The sequence below is a fragment of the Pyrus communis genome, chromosome 7 (genome assembly GCF_041283825.1).
Source record: "Pyrus communis isolate YQ-2024b chromosome 7, ASM4128382v1, whole genome shotgun sequence".
NCBI classification, from domain to species: Eukaryota; Viridiplantae; Streptophyta; class Magnoliopsida; order Rosales; family Rosaceae; genus Pyrus; species Pyrus communis.
Genome location: NC_142571.1, coordinates 13,567,295 through 13,575,214, shown reverse-complemented (window position 1 = coordinate 13,575,214; position 7,920 = coordinate 13,567,295). Strand labels below are relative to the sequence as shown.

At 39.3% G+C, this 7,920-nt stretch overlaps 1 non-coding gene across 1 annotated transcript; it reads right to left on the bottom strand.

Moving 5' to 3' along the window:
• Nucleotides 1–6,747: 6,747 nt before the first annotated feature.
• Nucleotides 6,748–6,858, bottom strand: LOC148695750 (small nucleolar RNA R71). The gene has a single exon (XR_015964952.1). It is a non-coding gene; the product is annotated as a small nucleolar RNA R71 (small nucleolar RNA).
• Nucleotides 6,859–7,920: the final 1,062 nt, after the last annotated feature.

Genomic DNA, 7,920 nt, shown 5'->3' with positions numbered 1-7,920 from the left:
AGATTGTTGGCCAATAAAAACCACATTCTAATACTTTAAGGGCAGTGCGTTGTGTGCCAAAGTGTCCACCACAAGCATAAGTATGACAAAATGTTAGAATCGAATTAAACTCACAATCATGCACACAACGACGCACAATCTGATCTGCACAAAACTTCCACAAATATGGGTCATCCCATACATAAAACCGTGCATCTTTCTTTAACTTATCACGTTGGTGCCTTGCTAGGGTACTTGGAACACGTTTTGACACCAAAAAATTGACCAAATCGGCATACCAAGGTTCACATACCTTAATGGACAGCAATTGTTCATCGGGGAAAGTCTCTTGGATGGGTAAGGAGTCCTCATTGCACACCAAACGACTTAAATGGTCAGCAACTACGTTCTCACTCCCTTTCTTGTCTCGAATTTCAATATCAAACTCTTGGAGAAGAAAGGGAGTGAGAACGTAGTTGCTAAACCTAAAGGGCCAAGGATACATGATATTTGTGTAGGAAAAGGATTGTAATTCCTAAACCTACAAGGAATGGAGTTCTTGCGGCAATTTAGTGGATAAGGCTTCTAGAAACTGATTTATGTGCTTAAATGTGTAATTGATTCTCCCTAAGTAGCTAGGTTTAGGTCCCAATCTGATTTGGATAAGAGAGAAAAGGATAATGTTAGAGATAGGATAGGATAGGGTTTCTAGGATAGGATAAGATAAGGTTGGATAAGGTTGGATAAGGTTCCTTGTTTCTTGCTTCTTCCTTATCTTTATTGGAGTAGAACTTCTTCCACCAAATTTGTAGCCTTTCCTAGCTCTTCTAGTCTTCAATTTCGTCCATCCTCATTGCTACATGATTAAGCTATCCAATCCATGCCCAAAAATGCTCCAAATAGCCTCAAAATGCACTTTCTTGCTCCTTTTGCCATTAGGACCTAAAAACACACGAAAATACTTTAAAAGACTGAAATACATAGTAATTAACTCACTAACTGTAAGGAAACAACACAACTAAGTAGCATAAATATGCTCCTATCAGTCGACAAACGTTTTGATCCCGCAAATCCGGCTTTTTGAAATAGTGACGCCTCTTCGATTTCTGAACGACGCCCCTTCGATTTCTGAGCAGGCGCCCCTTCGATTTCTGAACGACGCCCCTTCTCTTTCTGAACGACACGTGGTAGTGCAGATGCGGCTCCTTTTGACAAAGCTGCACGCGTTTTCTGAAAAGCAGAGAAAGCGTCGCCGAACTTTGCGCTTGTCGGCTAAAGACGTGTAGTTGCGATGATGGCCTCCACGTGTTTTCAACTTTGTCAGAAATCTTTTGACAAAGTTGAACGCGTTTTCTGAAAAGCCGAGAACGCGTCGCCTAAATTACGCCGAAAATTTCGGTTTTTTTGAATTGGTAGACGCGTCGCCTTGGCTTCTTATAGAGCTATCGATCACCACAACAAACACACTCTGAAGAATTCCCATTCTTGAAAATCGACTCCGACCCTTTGAAAATTTACTCCATCAACCCTTCTCTTTGAACACTTTTGAAAAATGGCAAACTCATCAAACCTTAGCTTGGAATTGAGCCTTAGCAGTGATACAGGCGCGCCGCGTCAAGGTAACGTATGGCGCCCTTCTTTCTTATCTTCTAACGGTCCTCTTTCAGGTGAAGACTCCGTGATGCAGGACGCCACAACAGCTACAATAGTAGCTAGGAACCTCTTCACTCCAAAAGATAATAGGCTGCTGTCAGGACGGTCCGATGAGTTGGCCGTTCAAGAGTCGCTCGCACTTAGTGTTCAGTGTGCGAGTTCTGTGTCCAACATGGGCCAACGCCTGCTTGCCCGCTCCCGTCAGGTGGAATCATTGATGGCAGAGGTGGAGAGTCTTAAGCAAGAGATCCAGCAGCTTAAGTACGAGAATAGAAGTTTGCACGTGCTTGCCAACAACTATTCGACGGGCATGAAGAGGAAGCTTGATGAGCTGCAAGAGTCTGAAGGTCGGATTCACAGTGACCGTCAAAGGTTTTCGTCTTTCCTCCAGAGGCACCTTTTTCCTGGCTCATCCAGCGCTTGGCCAAGTATTGAGGCCTGGAATGCTCTAGCTCCGATGCCTCCCGCTCCGATGCCTCCCGCTCCGATGCCTTCCGCTCCGATGCCTTCCGCTCCGATGCCTTCCGCTTCAATGCCTTCCGCTTCAATGCCTTCCGCTTCGACGCCTCGTAGTGGGGCTTCACGTAAACAACCTTTGTGAAGCACCATCTTTCTCCATGTTTAGTATATTTTTTTTTTTAATATATGAAATTTTTTTTTTTTTTTTTTTTTTTTTCAGTGCATTGGGTTGCCTCCCAAGTAGCGCTTTCTTTTACGTCTTGCAGCCGGACGAAGAACCCAATCACTCCAGGATATGTTCACGAATCGGATGAGAACTCCGAGTCATAAACTAGTACCTAGAACAAGAAACAAAACAAGATTAAGAAACTGGAATAAAATAAAAACAAACGAAAATAAAACAATCCAAGGGATTAGCAAATTTTCTAATCCCCGGCAACGGCGCCAAAATTTGATGCGTGATTTATGCGCACACAAATTAAACCCTCTTTTCGTCAAATTGTAGTATATGTATAAGTAGGGATCGTTCTAGACCGGGGATTAGGAGGGATTGTTAACCACTTGGATTTGACTCAAAAACGTAAAATAACAATATGAAACACTATACTAGACTCAAAGAATGCAAAACTAATCTTTAAAACACTAAAACAAACGAAAAGACTCAAACATCACCCAAAACACTCAAAACTGCCTTAAAATCACTTTCTGGGCAGTTTTGAGCACTTTGGTGAATTTGGACGAAATTGGGAAATAAAATTGAATCAAAACACTTTAAAACATAAACTAAACAAATTCTAAACACTAAAGAACAAGAAAGTAAAGGGGGGTTTTAAATTGACGAGAATTGAAATAACAAAACAAGTTAATAAACTAAACAGATTGTAAAACGAATTTGATGGAATGGAATGAATGGATGATAGAATGGCTAAGGGGTTCATCTCCATACATGTTATACTTGCATAATAAAATGATTTCCAATTGCATTTCAACAAATCATTAATTCTCAACACCCCAAGTTAACCGTGATGCACTAGTTAACCTTCAAATCTTTCTAACGTTATTGAAATGGATGATTGCATACGACAACCCAAAACATTCCCCACAAGTCCCCTACATGATTGCATAATAGAGATACAAGCAAGAATCATTACGCTCTATGAAAATTATAAGTGTTGACGGGGCATTCGTTACTATGATTGCATGAAACTTATGCCAAGAATTCGTTTAACGCGATTGTTTATAAGCAACCTCCACTACTTGTGAATATAAGTTCATAACTATTAGGTGAAACTCACTTATATTCTAGCGTCATATTCATGCATGAAAATTAAGCGTGCACTCTCAATAAACATACATAAATAGGTTATCAATAAAACAGTTAAACAAATTGAATTCACAACTTCTGAAACGTAATTAGAAGTAATCAAATCAAAATGCAAGCATAAACATATATTTCGAATTACCCCCTAGCCAAGGGGGTTTTAGTTCCTCATGGTACAAAACAAAGAGAATCAAAGAAACACCTAAACATTCCAACAACTCAAACTTGAATTGTATGAACGTTTAGGTCCTCTTCTCTTCCATTCCTCATTCGTACAAAACAAAGAGTATTGAAATTAAACATTGAAATCAAAGAAACACCTAAACATTCCAACAACTCAAACTTGAATTGTATGAACGTTTAGGCACTCTTCTCTTCCTCTTCGTTGTAGCACAAGGTCTAAGGATAGTTTGATGGTGTGAATGGTTTGGGTAGTGGTGAAAATGGAAGGATGGTGTTTGGATTTGTAGGGAGACTCACGGCACAAAGGGGGAAGTGTTTGTGGTATATACAATGGATGAATTTCTGATATGGAAGTGTGGGATGAAATGTGTATGAATGAGAATGAATGAATGTTGTGTGAAGTGTGTATGGTTTTTATAGGGAGATGAATGGATGGGAGAGGGAACATGACAGCTAGGTTAAGTGAATGCATGTGCAAAACAGCTAGGATGGCTGAAATTGTAAGGGGAATGCATGTGCAATGTTGGAAATCTGATGGGAGAAAGGTGGATGCATGTGTTGGCTGATTTAAAGAATGTGAGGGAATGATGAAAGGGGAAACATGACAGCTAGGTTGGTTGGTGGCTGCCATGGAGGTGTGGAATGATGGAATTGCACAAGGGGAATGCATGTGCACGGTTTTGGTGTGGAGAAATGATTATGGATGCATGTGTTGAATGATTTCTTGGTGAGGGATGTGGAGTGGCTGGAATGATGAAAGAATAAAGGGTGCATGTGGGTTAATTAATTAAAGGGAGTGCATGTGCAATGTTGTTGTTGGTGCAATGATGGAGGAACAAGTGCATGTGGCTGAAATGTGGAAGGTGTGTGGCTACTTCAAGTAGGAATCCTTGTGACATCAACTCTTCAATTTCGTCCATTCCTTTTGCTCCAAGTATAACTTATCCCTTCCAAGTCCAATTTTGCTCCAAAATGCTCCAAAATGCATCTTTTTGCTTCCTTAGCCACATGAACCTAAAAACACACGAAAATGGCTTAAACGCCAAAAACAACTATGAATTAACAATATAAATGCACGAAAACAAGCTAAGTAAGTCGCCTAAATATGCTCCTATCAGGATTCGATGTAACCTTGCAAAGTTTGCTATGTAATTAAGTTAGAATGCTCAGTTTGTCTACCTAGTTCTTGCTTCATTCTCTGTTATAATTGTGAATTTGTGAGTTGATTTGTATGCTTGATCTCCATTTGAGTTAACCACAAGTTATTTAGCCAAGATTAAAGCATACATCATGTCTAATATTGGTGGATTTGTGAATGAATGAAGGGAAAGCTTGGCAAACATCCTGCCGAGTGTTCCCTTTGGTTTAGTGAACGTTTCTTGTGCATTACATACTCTAGATTATGAACCAAAGTTGCACATCACAATTAGGTTCAAGATTAGAGACATTTGATCAAATCCACACATCATATGGTTGATCATATCCAAGTGAAACAAACTCAAGAAATAGGTAGATGAATGAGTATAAACCAACTTAACAAACATGGATTTAATTGAGCAATGGTGAAATCGAATCCCTAGTTTCATTTCCATTGATACTATCTCATTACATTGGTTGTTGATTCATTGATTTGTGTTTATTTCATTCTTTTATGCTTTCAAGTTACAACAACAAATTTGCATAGTTTGATTAGTTTGATTCAAATCTGCCTATTTAAACTAGTTTGATTCATTTCTTAGAGTTTTAAGCAAAACAAGTAGTTACATAGGTCCAATTAGTCCCTGTGGATTCGACACCCTTGCTTGTGCCATTATACTAAATATATTCTAGCATTAGGAAGGAAATATTTCATCAACAAAAATGGCGCCGTTGCCGGGGACTGATTTCAGTCCCTTGTAATTGTTTGTTTGCTTGTTTGCTATTTTGATTAGTGTCAAGGTTAATAAATTGTCGAATTGATAACTGGAAGTTGGTTTAAGTTGCATATATTTCATGTGTGGAAAAGAAGACCTTAGCCATTCCATTATCCATTGGTTTACATCAATTTGCTTTACAATCTGTTTTCTTTATAATCTGTCCATTTAATTGCATTTCGTCCAAATCCAATTTCCCCCATATTTTGTTAAGTTTTAGGCTTAGAATCTGTCTTATCTTGTGTTTTGAAGCATTTTGAGTCAAGCTCAAACCTAATTTTCGTCCAAAGTTGAGTTTAGTGTCAAAACTGCCCAGTTTGTGTTTTTAGGCAGTTTTGAGAGTTTTTAGCTTGTTTTGAGTCTTGTGAATCTGTTTTGAGTCCTTTGAGTCTTTGTTTTGTCCAAATTAGTTAGAAAGTGTTTTGATTTGTGTTTATAAGTGTTTTGATTCAAGTTTCCATCCAATTTCGTCCAAATTAGTGTAGGTGCTCAAAACTGCCCAGAAAGTGGTTTTTAGGCAATTTTGAGTCTTCTAGTTGCTGTTTTGGGTTTTAGGTTTGTTTAAGTGTTCTAAGCGTTTAGTTCCACATCCCTTGAGTCTTTTCAAACATTTTTAAGTTTATTTTTGTTCTTTTCATTGTTGTTTGCTTCTTGATTTTCATTCACACTTGTGTTACTTTGTTTCAGGTAGTATATGTCAAATAAACTTGTTGAGTTAGGCCAAAGAATTGAACGGTTGAAGGGCCACACTTTGGACAACTTTGTGCCATCAAGTTCATCCTTTAGCCGTGAGGAAGAGGAAAGGAATTCACCTAGTTCAACAAGTAAAGAATCTGAGCAATTTGATTGGGAAAGAGAAGAAGAGATGGCGGGCAACGAAGATGAGCTTCGAGCTTTGGAGGACTTTGCTCAACCAATCATACCAAATTCACCTTCATGCATCTTGCTGCCCACAGAAGCTAGAAACTATGATCTCAAATCTTCACATTTCCATATGTTTCCTTCATTTTATGGCTTACCCAATGAAGACCCTTTAGCTCATATTAAAGAATTTTACAATGTTGTGAGTGGTTTACCTTTGCAGGGAGTGAGTGAAGCAAATTTGAGGATGAGAGTGTTTCCTTACACCTTGAAAGATAAGGCCAAGAGTTGGTTGATGACTCTAACACCAGGTTCCCTCACTACATGGGATGCCGTGGCTAAGAAGTTCTTGGAGAAGTTCTTTTCCACTCAAAAGACAGCCACATTAAGGGGACAAATCTTCAACTTCAAACAAGATGATGGTGAACCTTTCAATGAGGGTTGGGAGCGTTTTAAAGGCCTCTTGATACAATGTCCACACCATGGGTTACCTTTTCATTTACAAATGCAAATTTTCTATGATGGACTAACCCAAAATTGTCAATCAACTGTGGATAATGCAGCAGGTGGAGCATTGAAGAAAAAGAATGCTCAAGAATCATATAACATTTATGAGATGTTGGGGTCTAATGCTCAACACAAAGATTTAGGGGGTAAGAAAGTTGGAGTTTATGAAATAAGTTCTAATCATGAGCTTTTGTTGCAGGTAGCTAACCTAGAAAGGAAGCTTGAATCCGTGCTCAACATGGTGCCAAAAGCTAATGAAGTGTGTGCCATTTGCAACATACCAAGCCATCCTACTCACCAATGTCCATCTAGGGAAGCTTACCCCAAGTATGTTCAAGAGCAAGTGAACCTCATGAATTCTTACAACCAAAGGCCAAGGAATGATATGTATTCCAACACATATAACCCGAGTTGGAGAGATCATCCCAACTTTTCATGGAAGAACAACAATCCAATCCAAAATTTCCAACCAAAACCTGCCACTACCCTTGAGGACAGGGTTAAATTGTTAGCCCAAAACACCTTGCAATTCCAACATTCCACCAATAGCGCACTCCAACAACATTCAGCCGCCCTAACCAAAATGGAGACACAATTGGGGCAGATTGCAGATGCCTTGAACCAAAGAGAGGTTGGGAAGTTTCCAAGCCAACCCGTGATACTCCAAAGGAACCAAGAGCAAGCCAAAGCAATCACTACACTTAGAAGTGGTAAGGTTATTGATAATAGAGTTGGCAATGAAGTTACTAATGAATATGATCATGTGAATGCATGTGTCACTCAAGGAGACAATGAGAAATCAATTGAGGAACCAAGCCATGCCACTTCCTCACTAGAAGCACCAAATCTTCACAAGGCCGAGAAACCACACACTCCACCAATACCATTCCCTGGAAGACTTGCCAAGAGCAAGCAGGATAAGTCATTCAAAGAAATTTTTGATATACTAAGCAAAGTGAATGTTAACTTACCTTTGCTTGATGTCATTAGGAATATGCCGGCATATGGGAAGTTCTTTGATGCGTGATTTATACGCACACAAAT